Source organism: Rhipicephalus sanguineus, chromosome 9, assembly GCF_013339695.2.
Source record: "Rhipicephalus sanguineus isolate Rsan-2018 chromosome 9, BIME_Rsan_1.4, whole genome shotgun sequence".
Classification (NCBI taxonomy): Eukaryota; Metazoa; Arthropoda; class Arachnida; order Ixodida; family Ixodidae; genus Rhipicephalus; species Rhipicephalus sanguineus.
Genome location: NC_051184.2, coordinates 41,346,432 through 41,363,733, shown reverse-complemented (window position 1 = coordinate 41,363,733; position 17,302 = coordinate 41,346,432). Strand labels below are relative to the sequence as shown.

The window sequence follows — 17,302 nt, the reverse complement described above, 5'->3', positions numbered from 1 at the left end:
CCAAACTCACTCGCCCAATAAAGTTTTTCCTTCCTTCCTTCCGTTATATACACCATTTCATTCAGCGTGCTTTATTGCCCCGCCACGATGGTCTAGTGGTTATGGCGCTCGACTGCTGACCCGAAGGTCGCGGGATCGAATCCCGGCCGCGGCGGCTGCATTTTCGATGGAGGCGAGAATGTTTGAGGCCCGTGTACTTAGATTTAGGTGCACGGTAAAAAACCCCAGGTGGTCAAAATTTGCAGAGCTCTCGACTACGGCATCTCTCATAATCATATATTGGTTTTGGGACTTTAAACCCCAGATATTATTATATTAGCAGCGTGCTTTATTGGTCACCAGCGAGATGGCGCGAAGGGCGCAAGGGGCGCACTTTGAAGATCGTCGCCCACTTGTTGCGATGCGCTCGCGCCTCCTGCCACGCCAGGCGCACTTTGCCCTAGAGGGCGTGGTCGCGTGCGAGCGCGCACGCGCTTGTCTCGTGAGGTGGTGGTTTGTATGTCATGTGCTTTCACCGCGATGTCCGCGCTGAAGTTACAGAGCGTACGAAGGCCACTTCGCCCGCTGCAACGGCCGTGCTTGTGAAAGGAGCGCGCTGTTCAAACAGAAAGAAGTAACATCTGTGACAGTGGTTAGTTCGCGCTCGTACTGTGTATACCTGTGCATTCGTTTCGTGCGTGGAGCTGCGTCGAGCTGTGACACAAGTGTCGAGCTGTGACACTTGATAGTTTGCGCTCGTCCTATGTGCGTTATTTTCGTGCGTCCTTTGCGCTGGAGCGACGCACTAGAAATTTCGAGCTGCATTCCGTTCTTCGCGTTGCATTCTAATTTGTTGCTATCGCATTCATTGCTTCGCCGCTGCGGCGAAACTGTGACTTTTTTGCTTCACGACTTCATCCGCATCCAACACCGTCCCCGCGTCTTTGGCAGCCTAGATTCGAACATCGAAGGAATAAATCTAAAGCTACTGAAACAAAAACGAAGAGCTCTGCTTCCGAACAAAGGTTCTTAACTTCCAGCTGCACAAAATGCGTAAAACAGAAGGAATACGCAAACCGCAAGCGCAGTCCTGACGCCCCTATCTGTTTACCATGCTGGAAAATCTTTCGCGAGGAACCGAGCAACGCCGCTATCATGAAGCCCAAGAACACTGACCCCGAGCAGGTATCTAGTCCCTCAGCTCACGCAGTAGGCTGTCGATGCAAGTTGCTGTTGCGGGCAGGCGTCAGATCTAGCTGTGCGATCCGGAAACCGATCAATCAATCCAGCGGCCTGTCCGCGTCCAGCTCATGCGGTCCATTCGATCAGAGGACCGTGAAAAGTTCGTAGAATAATAAAGGGCCTGAAAAGTCAGTCAGTAAGTAAACAAATAAATAAAAACATGGCGTGAAGCCTTCCTCTCTACCATCTCTCTTTTTTGTTTTGTCTGTACCTCTGTCGATGACCTTTTTTTTTTTCACTGGACAGCGAGTGAGCGCAGTAGGTGAGAAGGTTACCCGCCGTGGTGTCTTAACGAGGCGCTGCAACACTTTTCCAAGTAACCATCGAATGACTTCATCAAAGGGGCTGATTGGCCTGCGATGATCGCGTAGTCGTTACAGTTTTCAGGTCGAGAAAGACTGGCCTGTAATGACGTCAGATAGCAAAACGTCGCTTAATTCAGGAAGTGTAGTTTCGAGAGAGGGGGTCGTGCTTAGTCTAATAAACCCGAGTTCCCTACTGCGGCGTGTCCCATGAACATATCCTGGTCCTGGCAGGTACAACCCCAAAATAACGATATTCTCTCGAATATACTGAGAAAACAACGTGTATTGTTTCTGCCCGGCATTTCTTTTCTCTTGGCTGGATACCTGAGAAATCGGTGAAGTCCGCCTCTGATGGTATAACGGCTTGCCTAACTGATGGTCGGATATAAGTTTGATATTCAAGCAGAGCAGCACAACTGATTAAAAATTGCCACTTTTTCTTTATTTATTATCTATATCGTTGCGCGGCCAGCTTAGCGATGCGTTGACTACAGAACACAAACACATCTCAAGCATATTAAACGTGTATAAATATCAACTACAAAAATGTAGCAGCCGAGGTGATATATGCGTCAATCTCTCCACAGCAAGCAAGATAGAACAGAAAATGACAGAAAGAAATACAAGACAATTAGGCTAACGGAAGCATATGGAACATTGTTGTCTTTAACTGCAGTGTAGTAACTACAACGTAAATTGAAATAAATAAAAATCGACAGAAAATCACCCTATCAGTCAGTGAGGTCCGCGCCCAGAGCCTTTGAATAACGAAGAAACGCGCCCCTGAAAAAAATTCCCCTTCTTTCATTCACCAGTAGATTACAGTTTTATCTAACACACTCTTTTTCATAAATAGTCTGCAGAAACAAATAGCGTTTCATAAATTGCCGGCCTGTGGAGGCTAGCGAGACTGCTTGCAGTACGCGCGTACGCACCAAGAAATAATTCGGTGTTCTTCTTTATTAAAGAAAAAGCGTGTAAACAAACCTGGACCGAGGCCTACACTGGTCAACAATGTCAGCAAACACGCACGGACGGGAACACCACCCTGTGTATTTGTTGTGGACAGCTTTCCGAAGATGAGGGGGCACAAAATCTTGATTAGACGTAGTAGAATAAGAAAGAAATTAGTGCCGAAAGTAATTAAGAACATATCCTAGCGTTCGCTAACTACACCGGTGACTCTCTTAACTAACGCCTCGTTGACGTTGTTGCAGGAAGCGAATGTTACCTTTTCATCCTAAAAATAATATTGCTGATTTTTTAGTCAAATCAAAAACGAACACCCATGAGGGCATATCATTAGTGCGTGGTAGAAAGGAACGGCGTCACAATTACCGACTAATTAAGCTTGCGCCTCACGACATAACCGGGGTAATTATAAAGAAGGTGCTGTTTAACATGTAAAAAACATATTATTTGTTTATAAGGCACTGCAATTTTTCCTCGATTACCTTGCCTTCGTGCAAAACCTTTGGATAACCTCTGCCCATTACATAGTAACATCTAACCTGTTTTACCCCTGCCGCTTAAACGTGCTATTACTCAACAAAAAACTCACAGTTTCGCCGCAAGGGCGAAGCAATGAATGCAATAGCAAGGAATTGGAATGTCACCCGAAGAACGAGAAGAAGCTCGACACTTACAGCGCCTGTCTTTGTGCTTACGTAACGCGTCTCTGTTACGTCTTTGTGCTTGAGTAACGCGCTGCAAGTGTCGACAATGGAGAATCTGATGGTCTTAGATATTTCTTTTTCTTTTAAACTGCGGCGCGTGGAGTGACCTTCTGCGTTTCTTGCCACATGGGAGCGTCTGATGCAAGGTGTGCCTAAGGTCCCTAGATAAAACAAGTTTTATCTAGGGACCTTAGGTGTGCCCAGTGTTTTTGTTCTTTTCTTCTTCCACATTACGAGTGGGTACAGAAAAGGGCCACTTTGTCGTGCGCGTCTCAAGGGCAGTTTTCAAATTGAAAGAAAATTAGGAGCGTTGCGTCTGCAAGTGTCGACAATGGAGAAGGAGATGCTCTTAGATATTTCTTTTTCTTTTAACCTTCGGCGCGTGGAGTGACCCGCTGCGTTTCTTGCCACACGGGGACGTCTGATGCAAGGTGTGCCCGGTGTTCTTTGTTTTTTTCCTTTTTCCTCATCACGAGTGGGTAGAGAAAAGGGCCAGTTTGTCGTGCGCGTCTCAAGGGCAGTTTTCAAACTGAAAGAAAATTAGGAGCGTTGCGTGATAGAAAACACGCTCAAGCTCCTCCGAGATTTGCTTACCGCCAGCGGTAAATGTGTATATAACTAGCTCGCCGTTATTTCGCCGGTGCGTGCATCGGGCATGGTTGAGTTGTCGAATGCAGCGGGATGGGGAGCGAGGGGTCGATGGTTCGAATCCCCGGTCGGGTGCTTCGGAATTTTTTTCTCCCGCTTTATTTTTTTTTCGTGCCTTTTTTACATATATTGTGGGCACTAGTTATGTGCTTCTTTCTCATCTGGGCATTATCATAATCATCATCGTCCGTTTGTCTCTCTGTCCTCATTATCACCGTGTGTCACTGCCATCGTCATCGGGTGTGTGCGCGCTCTGCCCGTTCTCTTCCGAGGCCTTGAGCTTAATAAACATCGCTTCAACCAAGACGCCATAATATACATACATATACATATCCGGGGCATGACGGCGACGGCAAAAATCAGCCGAGGGTGTCCATATAATTGCTATCGCAATAAAACGTTTTCTTTAGTTTTACAATTAGGATACCCATTCAAATTGGTTCATTCACGAAAATAGCTTTCTTTTATTGTCTCTCAGCATTAAATGCTCCTCCTTAAAGTTCAAGGCGAACGCTCTTCACCCGTCCGTCGTCTAAGACACTCAACGCTGTGAATTTATCTTGATGAAGCTCCGCGCGAAACTTATCGAGTTATTTCACGAGTTCATCCGAAAAGTATTGCGCTCACGAATGGAGGCAAGTAAACTTGTAATTCAAGCACAGGATAGACATGACTTATGAAAGACGTAAGTTTGCAACAGTTTTTAAATGCGAAACATTTCTTAGCGACATTTCTCCGTTCCCCTTTACTTTCTATGTTCTGATTGTGTAGGATTTGGTGGTGGTTCAGATTCGCTGCTTTTTGTATTGCGTCGTCGATGCTTGGAGGTAGATAATGCTGGTTTATAAGGACGTTACGTAGGCGCTCCGCGTTCTCTTTGAAGTCCTCTATTTCAGAGCATATTCTCCTAAATCGGTGTGCCTGGGAGTATGGGAGGCTGGTTTTGAAATGCCGCGGATGACAGCTCTTGAAGTAGAGGTATTGTTGCGCGTCTGCAGGCTTCCTGTAAACACTAGTTATCAGTTTACCCCCTTCCACCCTTATGTTTCAAAGGTGGAAGAAAGTTAATTTCAGTTCTAGAATAAGTATACGTGAAAGAAATGTTTTTATGAACGTTGTTAAATGCATCAATAAATTTATTTAGTTGTTCTTCAGTGCTCGTCCAAATAACAAAGATTTCATCCAGGTACCGCTTATAGAAGGCGGGGCTCGTGGGATATGTTGACAGAAAACTCGATTCGATCTCGTGCATAAATATATTGGCATAAGTTATGTTCGGGGGAAGATTTCACCAGTGCGGATCAACGGTGACTAATTGGCAGACGGCGCTCGACGGAAAAGGGGCGCTCAGAAGCGCCATTAGGCCGTTCGCCTCTACCCGCGCCTTTGTAGCCGAACCTCGGACCTTTTGTCGACCGCTCCTTTCGCGGCGGAGTCATCCGTGCGGCGGAAGCGATCCCACGGAGACTGACAACGTAAACAATGTGTCGCCGTCGCGACGGTCCTCACTGAATGAGCACCGACGTGGTGTTGCAGTAATTGCAACAGGCGGCGGCATCTTGTCCCAGACAAGGCTCGAGACTGCATTGTAAACTGGGCACGTTGGTGTGGTGTATTTCAGTGTACTTTGACTGTGTATGTGATTGATGGCGTTTTTAGTTGGCTCGCCGCATAGTGAGGGCAGCAAAGCGTGAGAACATGGAGGCGGAGACACGTCTCTGAGAGAAACAAAGTTCTCTGCTTCACTGGTGGAGTATCGAAAAGGGTTGGTCCCATAAGGCGGTCTCAGACGAGGCAAGGGAATTTAAAGGAGGAATAGGAGAGGAGAAGGGAGAGCTTGGTGCTGGACGGAGAGATTGAGGAGGGGACAGAGGTCGTGTTTGGCGCCGACTCTGATCCAGGGACGAAGGACTTAGAGATATTCTCTTAAGGGCTTGAACGCTTGGTGCGGGCCCAGCCCAGTTGTTGTCGCGAGAGCTATTCAGTGGCCGTCCCGGCCTTAGTTTTGGCATCAAGTGTAAAAGTGTGTAAATAAACTCAAGTTTGCCAGGATCTGAACGACCGGGCCTGTCCAGTCCTTCAACGTGTCGCCACGATCATCCGAACCATCGGGATCACCTCCATCGACCCAAACTTAACTGCATAGTTCGGCGCCATCCTCGTTCCCATCGCCATTCCATTTATTTGATGAAAATATTGGTTGTCGAATGCGAAGCTGTTTAATTCGAGGACGATCCTAGCTAGAGTCTCAAGGACAATCGGGTGTGGAGAAGAGGCTGGTGCATTTTCCCTGTAGAACTTCACAAGAGCCTGAATGCCATCATCATGTGGTATGTTTGTGTATAGTGACGTAACGTCTAATGTGACGAGAAAAGCACCTCCCATTATTGTAAGATTTTCAATTTCTCTCAAGAAGTGCTTTGTGTCAAGCAGGTGCGATGGATGCCTAGGCGGAAAGTTCCTAATCAAGAAATCAATGTAGTTACGCCTCGCTCCTGATAAGCCCTAAGCAAACTTTTCGCCCTCCCGCTTGTTCTCTCTCTCTCTCACTTTCTTCCCCTCTCATGTGGTGTCCGTATAAGCACGGAAATATACACGAAAATTTCGTTTTGAGAAAGGTGAGGCTCTGACCGAAACGTCGACGTAATAAATGAAGTTGTCTTGAAGTGCCACCTCTCATACTTACACACACACACACACACACACACACACACACACACACACACACACACACACACACACACACACACACACACACACACACACACACACACACACACACACACACACACACATATGTATATATATATATATATATATATATATATATATATATATATATATATATATATATATATATATATATATATATATATATATATTGTTGCGGTGAGGTGCGTTTATTTACAAGAGATGATGGAGGCGAGAGTCCAGGGATTCAGCAGGCCACAATTTGTGCCCCCGTCGTTCTCCTCTTCTTCCATGCGTCCCACCAGTATAGCAGCAATATATATATATATATATATATATATATATACATATATATATAGCACTTTTTTTTGTTCAGCTTATACTAACTATTGTATAATCATAGATTTATACGCCATAGCAGTGTTTTTTTTTTCCTTTGATTTTTTTCATTCAATTTTTGCTTTCATTTGTCAGTCTTGTGTTCTCCCTAGCTTTTCAGTAATTTTTTTTTATCAATGCATTCTTCTTTCTCATGCTGCATTTGACACTTAACATACATGTGTTTCAGTATTAGGAGGTCCCCCCGTCAGTTCCCGGAACTATGAGACCTCCGAATGTAATACATATCACTAATTATGTTACATTGTAAAGAAACTGAATAAATTGAATTGAATTGAATTGAATATATATATATATATATATATATATATATATATATATATATATATATATATATATATATATATATATCTGTGTGTGTGTGTCTTTGTATTTCTTTCTTTGTCATTTATCGTTTTCTCGTTCTCCCGCCCATAACAACACAATCAGATGGTTCCCACAAATGTTTATTCTGCTAGCATGCCTGGATAGCCAAGTGGTCGCGACGCTCGCCTTTGGACCGTGGGTACCCGGGTGTTTGAATCCCACCTGGACAAGAAGTTTTATTCTGTTTTATTGTGTTCCTCTCCCCTTAATATCCATTTCTCATCTGCCTCCTCCTCCTCTCCTTCCTCCGACGCGTTGCTAGGGGACGCACGGTGACATCGTCGCCCGGCGAGGAAGTTTCTGCGAACACTTGACGGGGATATGCCAAGCTTAAACATCTTCGCTGTTAAAAGAAGCCTTACGTCGTAACACTGCAACTAACCATTCAGTAAACTGGGAGCGCGGAAACGAAGGACGACGAAGACCTACGTAATACGAGCGCTCGTGTTGTGTAGTTCTTCGTCCTCCTTTGTCTGTTTCTGCCCTCTCAATTCACTGAAGGAATATGTACCAACTAGACCAATTATCGATCCTTCTACTTCAACTAACACTGTAACCTTCATTACACTTATAAAGTTTCAGACTACATAATCCGCTCGACTCCTAATTGATCCTCCTGAGTGGGTAGGTGCCAAGCTACCCAGGAGCAGCAGCAGCATTATCATCATTCTGACCAAGCAGAAGAAGACGCAGGTGATCTCGACGGGTGGCTCCCAGACCGTCCCGCGACGGTGTCTGCCGCGCCCCGAGAGCCTGGCCCGTTCTGCTGTCCGTCATCATTCTGCGTTGAGCTGGAAGCAGACTCAGTCAGCGCGGGCCCCGCGGAGACGGATATGGCAAACGAACCCGCGGCCTGATCGACCATAACGCTCTCAAAACAACCTGCTCCCAGAACGACCGCCCCGTTGCCGTGCCCCGAGGTCCTGGCCCGTTCTGCTTCCCGTCATCATTCTGCGTTGAGCTGAAACTCGACTCCTCCGTCAGCGCGGGCCCCGCAGCGATGGAGATTGGAAACCAACCCGCGCCCCTCGTCGGGCCTCCGTTGCCCCAAGCTTCGTCCAACAGGGAAGATCACGGTGCAAAGTACGTTACTAGAAATTGGTTTTCGTATATATGGGGCAGTCGTCCGGCTGATAACGCCGGCGCTTGTATTTATACTGAAGTGCTGAAAGGCAGATGTCGGAGCTGGGAGCTGTGACTGCTTTCTGTAACCACTTTGTAACTCCCGTCAATCATGCCGTGCAGAACTTTGTTGAGCCGTAGTATACCCATAGGTGGTTCTCTCTGAACAAAGTACATAGATGTCCAAACGCATGCTTTTACCCCAACATCGTACGTAACGGGTATGTGTCGAATATTTTAGTGCCGGTCGTCACAGTATGGTTTAATTTGCAAACGCGAAACTTGCATGGCTGGCCCCTTCTGCCTATTTCGAAAACTCCCGTGTACGCATGTTGTTCTCATCTGCTTGTGTGGAAGCATCGCATCCGACATCTTTGTACCTTCAAGGTCGTTGGTGAGGCTGAGGGACGCCATGGGTGCTGACAATTGACGAGCCTTTTTCAATGCAAAGGTCGCCTAAGGTAAAATTTGATCCCTATTCTTGCGGCCGACATCTAAGTCCATGGCCATCAATTCCGCCAGTGTATTGTTGTAGTGATCATTAATAATAATAATATCTGGGGTTTAACGTCCCAAAACCACGATATGATTATGAGAGACGCCGTAGTGGAGGGCTCCGGAAATTTTGACCACCTGGGGTTCTTTAACGTGCACCTAAATCTAAGTACACGGGCCTCAGACATTTGTTGTAGTGATCAGTCGGCCCATACACATTTTTCGACGTTGTCGTCCTGTTAGCCGCACCAAATAGCTGCATAACCATGTCCCACAAACGCCACCGTGACGCAATACCTCTGGCCGTGTTGGCTACAGCAGGAGCGTCATGCCCCAGGTGGACGACCAGGACGAAAAATCGCGTTGTTTAGGCTACTGCTTGGTGTGTGCAGATAAGGTCGAACACGAGGTCCCGGTCACCTTTCCCGATTTTGATGAAATTTACTGTAGGCCTAGGCATTAGTCCCAGAACAACGGTTTCGAAGTTAGTTTCGCGAAAAAAAATTTGCTCGCCTGAAAAAAAGATCTATAAATTTTGGCTGCAAAAAACACTTTTCCGCCAATTTCGCGATTTCGGAATTTTGATCGCATCTAGGGAAAAAACGGTGCACTTCTCGGTCACAAATTTTATTCCCCTCAAAAAACAAGTGAAATACAGTCTTACGAGTCTATTATTTCCCTCGCTTGTCGAAGCAATTCCGAAGAAAAAAAATCATAAATATGGCAAATCGCACAAAATACCTGTATTTCAAAATTTTATTGCTGCAAACAAGTTATAGTTAGGATAATAAAGGACTGCACATAATAAATTTGATATTTGCGATCTCTTTTAAAACAATTTCTGTCGTTTTATCGCGATCAGTTCTACTCGATAATTTGGCTTAAACTTAAATGTTTTACCAAAAACGCCGAAGTTTGAAAATAGTTTTCTCAAAAAGGCCATTTTTAACTTTTGTTTCAAATCCCTCTGTTGAAGTCCAGGACGTCATTTACCATTCTGCACAAAAAAAAACAAAAAACGTTGCATTATTTTGGTTGCTAATATGTTATAGTGCGTCAAATGTGACCATGCCAGCCTAGCGGCCGCGTTGTTCGTTATGTGCTGAAACTCGGATATAAGTTGCTAAAAATACTTGTACGCGACATAATCACAAAGCAGCAGCTCCACACCAACAAATGCGCAGCCAGGTGTCGTGGTTCAGCAAGCTTGGTGTTGCGATCAGCCGCTTGACAAACCCGCAGCGGCGGCCGCTCGATGCCGCGGGCGCTGACATTACATGAGTGCCGCTTCGACTGCGCAGCTCATCCGCAGTCCGCGTTTCCTCATCCACGTTCCCTGCCCGGCGACAGGCCTGGCAGGGAACGTACTATCACGCTCAGTATGAGCTACATCACGCGAGCGCCTGGCCCAAGGTTGTACAGTTGCGCCGATTATGGCATGTTTTCGAGTTATTGGGAGATAGTTTGGCTGTCCCTGCGAGCGCGCATCGCCCCCACTTGCTTGCTTTCACCCTCGAAGTTATTATTTTCGCAGCTGATATCACCGCAGGGCAAAACGAGGGCGAGGGTGAAAGCAAGTGGAGGCGATGCGCGCTCGCCGGGACAGCCAAACTCTCTCCCAATAACTCGAAAATATGCCATGATCCGCGCCACTGTACAACCTTGCAGAGCGCTCGGCCACGCGCTCGCGTGTAGTAGCTCATACTGAGCGCGATAGTACATGCACCCGATGGTTTGAACCTAAAGGCGCCTTTTAGAATTAGCTTCAACAACCATCGGTCGCATGTACGTTCTCGGCACGGCCTTTCGCTTTCTAAACATATCGCATTGAAAGATCACAACTTTGACGGTATCAGCGTTACACTCCTGGAAAACAATTTTCGAACAATCAGAGGACGGAAACAACGTGAATATTAAGAAAGAGAAAATAGACAACCACCCATTTGTAGCACGAAGCCACAAGGAAATCCATACGGATTTCTCAGAAATGAGTCCTCTTAGTTGCCGAAAAATTCGTCCTGGTCCGGGGATCGAAACTGGGACCAACGCCTTTCCGGGGCGGTCGCTCTACCCATTTAGCTAACCAGGAAGCTAGCAATTGGCAGCGCAAGGGCGAATTCATCGACATCTCGAAGCAACTGGACACATATTGCAAATCAGTTCCACCTTGCGGGATTCCGCTGAACTGATTTGCAATGCTATTGGTCAGTCTTCAGTCTTTTGTGCAGAAGTCGCATTCAGGCCCAAATGCCTCACATGTCAAGTGTCGTTCTCAATTTCACAGCAACGTCACTCTCAGCACGGAGTAAACGATGAGGCCTGGGTCGGATCCACAAAACTTTTTCGATCGCCAGTATTGTTTACGATTAGCCAAACGCCCCCGCATTAGCGATATGCCCGACATCAGCATTGCCTTAAATTTGCCGTTTTAAGTATTCCTAAGCTGACAAGGATTTTTGTGTATAGGTTCCCATGATTGCGGCGCCGATGTGTCTGGTATATGTGCAATTAATCTTGCAGGATCACCGTTGTAGTCGAAGTTGTGTTGACCGACGTCCAGAACGCCGTGGTGAGGTTCGGAGTCAGTCTGCTACGCTCGTCCAGTGGATGCGTGCACAGGACGTCCACAAAGCACTGGGCCACCTGGGTCTGGTTCCCAAGCGGGAAAATAAGGATAGCCGAGGGCGTCCAGACAGAAGACGGCTTTCTGCTCTGCAATGTGACCACTACAACCAGCCAAGTGGAATCGCGCAAGCCGAGGGAATCGGTAAGCGATGCTTGACCTTTAAAAACACACAATTATGCTAGTCGACTGTCAATGCCAATGTAGTAGTCACATCCGATTAGATCGAACCTCGCGTAAATCAAGTTATCCTTTATGTCGAACTATTTTCGAACACGACAATGCTTTAACGTGCACGCATAGAAAAATCTGCTAGAAATAGCTGGAACACTTCACATATCGAACAATCGAACAGCGGGCAGTGCAAGGCGCCCGAAAAAGTTCGCTTGCTCTCACAAGAGTTGACTTTTATTTGCGGAAGCGGGCCGTCCGGTATGCGTTTGTGAGCGCGAGCTGTGTGATTAGGAGAGCGCCACGTGGAGAGAGTAAAAACTACCACTTCCCCCACGATTCCTCGCCATTCGCTTCCGCGCTATTCTACGCTTCCTTTGTTACGTGATAGCTGCTGTGAAACTGAAGAATCTGCTGTTCTCCGCAAACGTGGCGATCTTCAACGCAGTAGAACATGGGGCAAGGGAGTGTGACGTCAGCGCTGCGTAAAGCATCCCAAAAGCATGCTGAGTGCGATATTGAGAGAAGGGCTTAAATTGATTCATCGCAGGCAAGAGCCCTGACAAGTACGCAGAGCGGCGTAGTTAGATATTATCTTAAAGCGCACTCTACGTTTACACCGTATCTTCTCGCATATAGACCGCCCCTGCATATAGCACGCATCCCAACTACAAACCGTTGAAAAAGAAGAAAAAAAATCCTCCCTCCATGGCGCCGTGATACCATCCTTTTTTATTGTTAATTTATTGCACATTAGTGGAGCATTGTCGTGAAGCCAAGTTGAGCAGCGAAATTCCCTCTGAAAATACGATAAGTTCTTTAAAAATTGTATCTCAAGTCATTCGATATATTGAACGGATTCCCGATTTTTTGCGAGTTCGATATATCGAGATTCGACTGTACCAGCTGCCATCATATGAGAACTTGAAAAGCTTAAGCATAAATGCTTAAGCATAAATAGCCCGAAGGAAATTGACGCAGCCGGCTTTTATTTTTCTACAGCACACAGACTGATGACACTATATTCAGCCATACAAATATTCGGTTAGGAATGCACAAACTTTGGCGTTCTAATTACGCTTTAAAGCAGTTATACAGTCGAACCCTCACATACCGGACTCACAAAAATAAAAGTGAATCTTGTTCGATGCATCTGGTAATTCGATAGGCAATTTTTAATGAAATTGCTGTAGTTTTGATTCGAATATCGTTGGGTAAGTGGTCTTCATGGCACCGCTTCACGATAATCTAAAAAAAAAAAACGTGTCTTCACAGAAACACCAGAATATTATGAACATGGGCGTCCGGAGGGGGGTGCAAGGGGGGGCGGCTGCCCCCCCCCCCTCTGGAATTGCAGATAATATCTTTCTATGCAGTAGCAACAAGCTGCACACGTTCGTTAGCATACAAAAGGTCCGCATATCCGTGTGAAACGACCTTCAGGATTGCCAACCAACTTTGCACGTTATTACATATTATTGACTAACCTTGTCGGTCAAGTCACGGTAGTGAACTCTCTCTCCCCCCCCCCCCCCCCATGGATGCACCCCCCTGGAAAAATTTCTGCGGACGCCCTTGATTATGAATTTGTATTTTGCAGTGGTTTGCAGCTGACGATGCGCGGTAATATGCAGGGGCGAGATATACGCAAAAAAATACGGTATCGATGTAAATAGCACTTCAAAATCTTCATACGCAGTCGTACGTACTGGTAAGGTGCCGGAAGCGTCTAGTCTTCTTTGGTCTTTGTGAAGGTTTTGTTTTTCAGTATCACACTTAGCGTTTCTTCGGATGCTGTACGCAGCGTCGCTCTATCTCTTTCGTTATATATATAATCATATTTAATTACTGCATGTGGAAATATACAGTGCCAAACCAACGAAAGTCGTAGTTTCTTTCTTCATTCCTTCTTCTATCGGGGTCAGCGTGATTCTTTTCTCACTACTACATATATATATAGGGAGAGAGAGAGATAGAGAGAGAAAGAAATTGAAAGAGAGACACACATCATAGCATGGCCATTAGGTATAGCCAACACCCTCTAGAAAAATATGAAGGCCTTAGTTCTGTTCCCTTTCCCCTCGCGCTACGTCAGCAGATGGGGCGAACGCATGAGGCGGCGACACGACGCATCCACGCGTCCCGATCGCGCTGGTGCGCGTTCATCGCGCGTCTGCCGAAACTCATTCCCCGGCGCGTCTGTACATACGTAGTACAACTCTTCGCTGTTCAGTTGGCCGTGTTTTCTTTACTGTGAAAGGAATGTGAAAGCGACGACGCCGAGATCCCGTGCAAATGCTGTGTACCTCGATGCCGCGGTAACTACACGGGGGACACAAAGGTGCACGTCTTCAAGTTCCCGAGAGACCAAGCTCTGAAGAACGCTTGGATTCGTGCTGTGCCACGGGAAAACCTCACGGTCACGGAAAATTCCAGGGTAAGTTCTTGTTTTTTCGTGTTTAGGTGTTAGTTAATTCAAACTATGTATACGTACGTGTGTAAGTGGCTCACGAGCCGCACGTTTGTATGACAGGTAGCCATCGGTTTGCTGACTGGAGGTAATTTTTTTTTCTAGGTATGCGAACATCATTTCATGGACGAGGACATTATTCGAGTCGCGACGCATACAGATCAAGCAACTGGCCGCGTAATGACAGTGCCGCTAGCTCATGTGCGCCTTCGCCCAGACGCTGTACCGTCGAAGTTCCCGAATTGTCCGAGCTACATGTCCAGAAAGACCACGAGAAGCGAAGATCCTGACTCCAAGCGCGCGCGCATAGAGAATGCAGCCCCCACAGAAAGCCATCGCTGAATCGAACGAGGCGGTTATCAGAGCACGCGAGGAGGATAAAGTCAGCAGTTTGAGCGAACTTGCCAACCACTTGAGGAGCCAAGGGATGAAGTTGTGGGATGTAATCGAAAGAAATGAAAGGCTTCTTCTCATTCACATCGTCGACGACGAAGCGCCATGGTTGAAATACTCTGTTCGCGTGAAAGGAGACTTGAGCGTGACACTACACGTCATGAAAACAGCCGTAAAAAAGCTAGGCGCAAATCTCTGCGTTCCCGAAATCGCTAACAGTAAAAGGGGTCTGGTGGAACTCCTGGAAGGCATCGAGAAGTGGGACGGTGACCTGATGTGCAACTCAGTCGCGGAAATTTGCGAAGCGGTTTGTTTACTGCTAGATCAGCTTTGCACGTCCCAAGCAGAAGACGACGCCAACTGTGTTCGATTTCTCAAGGAGCAAGTCACCTTGCACCTATCGAAAAAACAGCGCAGGCGCTACTCTGCTAATTTCATGATGTTCTGCTGCATTCTTTTCACTATATCGCCCCATGCGTACGCGTTCATGCGCAGCCATGGAAGCATCACCTTGTCGCATTCTATGACAATCAGATCAGTGTGCTCGTCTTATGGTATGAGTCCTCAACAAGAGCATCAGAGCGAAACATTCCTCAGCTATATGGCGAAACGAATTTCTGACCTGAAAGATGACCAGCGCTTTGTCACAGTTATGGTAGATGAAATACATATAAAACCCTACTTTGACTACAAAGGAGGTAATATTACCGGCGCCGCTCTTAATAGAAATGAAGCTGCTAACTGTGCGCTCGTTTTCATGGTACGCAGCCTGACGTGTAAATTCAAAGAAGTTGCGCACATCGTGCCGGTGCACCGAGTAGAGGCAGAGTTCCTGCAAAAGACGCTTAAAGAAGTAGTTGGCGGGCTGGAGAAGATTGGGTACCGAGTTATGTGCGTTGTCAGCGACAACTCTGTCAACAGAAAAGCGACGTCCCTCTTTGAATCACCTCCTCTTAACAGAATTGTGTACCAACATCCATCAGACCCTGCAAGGCCGCTGTTCTTCATTATAGACCCAGTGCACATTCTAAAATGCATACGAAATAACTGGATAAATCAGAAGAATGACCAAATTTGTTTCTACTTCCCGGAGATCCAAGGAGACACGCCACAATCAGAGCGAATCCAAACAGCGTCATTTGCGACAACAGGGACCTTCACAGCAAGAGTGTGACCAGCTGTTGAAATATGGCTATGGACTGTCGAGAAAAGCCCTCTACCCTTCGAATCTTGAAAAGCAGGACGTAAAGCTTGCTTTACAAATCTTCAATGATTACTTACCAGAGGCGTTACGCGCTCTTGGAGCAAAGCACAACCTGTTCTCTTTTGAGGCCACTGCTACATTTATCGATATCGTACTCAAGTGGTGGAAAATTGTAAACGTCAAAACTCCATGGAAGGGAGAAAGGCTGAGAGATCAGTTCCAACAACCAGTGCTTTCTATTGATAACGATCCAAAAATTGCCTTCTTGCACATGTTTCTGAAGTGGCTGGATGAGTGGAAAAACAAAGGTTTTGACAAGGGTACTCTGACAAAGGAGACTCACGCTGCTCTCGAACACACTACCTATGCGCTTATTGAGCTCGCTAGGTACAGCTTCGAAGAGCTTGGAATGTCGTATGTTCTTTTTGGGAAGATTCAGACCGACTGCCTTGAAGATCGGTTTGGAAAGTATAGGCAGCTGGCAGGTGCTCAATATCACATCTCCATCAGGCACATATACGAAGTCGAAAACAAGCTGCGCCTGCAAAGTACCTTGCCTACAGTTTCCACTGACCAGCACTGGGAATATGTCCGAGGCTTTGCTTCCCAGCAGCAACGTTGTTGTGACCAGCCAGGCTCTTACGAAGATGCAGGACGTCCTCCCAGTCCTCGTCTACGTTGCAGGTTATGCAGTATACGCCTCCCTTAAAAAGTTGAATTGCGCGCAATGCAGGGACTCGTTGACCGTGGACAAGGAGATCACAGTCTCTGCTATAAACGAACATTATGGTCTCGTGAAGCACCTGGACCGAGGAGACTTAGTTTATCCATCAATGTTTGCACTAAACGCAGTTGCTCACAGCTACGTTGTGGTATAGCAGCTCGCTACAGAGCCAGCACTGCCTATGATGCCTGAACAACGCCAGGTCGTCACGAAACTGACGCTACAATTGCTGGCTAGTGAAGAGCAGTCCGACTTCGATACGTGTGAGAATTGCCACACGACTGAACTAGTGCTTAAACACATCCTGCGGTGCAGCACCAACATTCTGCTAAAGAACTTTTGTAGGAAGCTGAACGACAAACTTCTCGACGCTGCCGATAAATAAAAAAAGGAAAGCCACAACTGTCCAGGCCAAATAACTGCGCGTATTGCTTCTAATATAGAGCAAGTACAAAAAGAAACTGAGCTTCGTAAATAAATGTTTTCCCGCTACAGTGTTCTTGCCCTCTAATTTCTTTTACATGCATGCATGATTGTTCTTGCAGAAAAAAAAAAGCTTCCGCGCAGTGCACCTGCGAGACCACCTCTCTTGAACAGCGGTTCTTATTTTTTCCAATCCGCCCCATCGTGTGACGTCACGCGGAGAGAGCTAAGGCCTTCATATTTTTCTAGAGGGTGTTGGTATAGCCCGGGGGCGGGAGAGGGAAGTCAAGGTGTGGAGGAGGGGAAGCCAACCAGCCTCGCTGTTTCATCAGTCTTCGCTACATTCGCCACACGCCTCAATTTGCGCCATT

General features: G+C 46.6%; 1 pseudogene; it reads left to right on the top strand.

Moving 5' to 3' along the window:
* The first annotated feature begins 1,134 nt into the window (after positions 1 to 1,134).
* Positions 1,135 to 16,893, top strand: LOC119405469 (uncharacterized; annotated as a pseudogene).
* Positions 16,894 to 17,302: the final 409 nt, after the last annotated feature.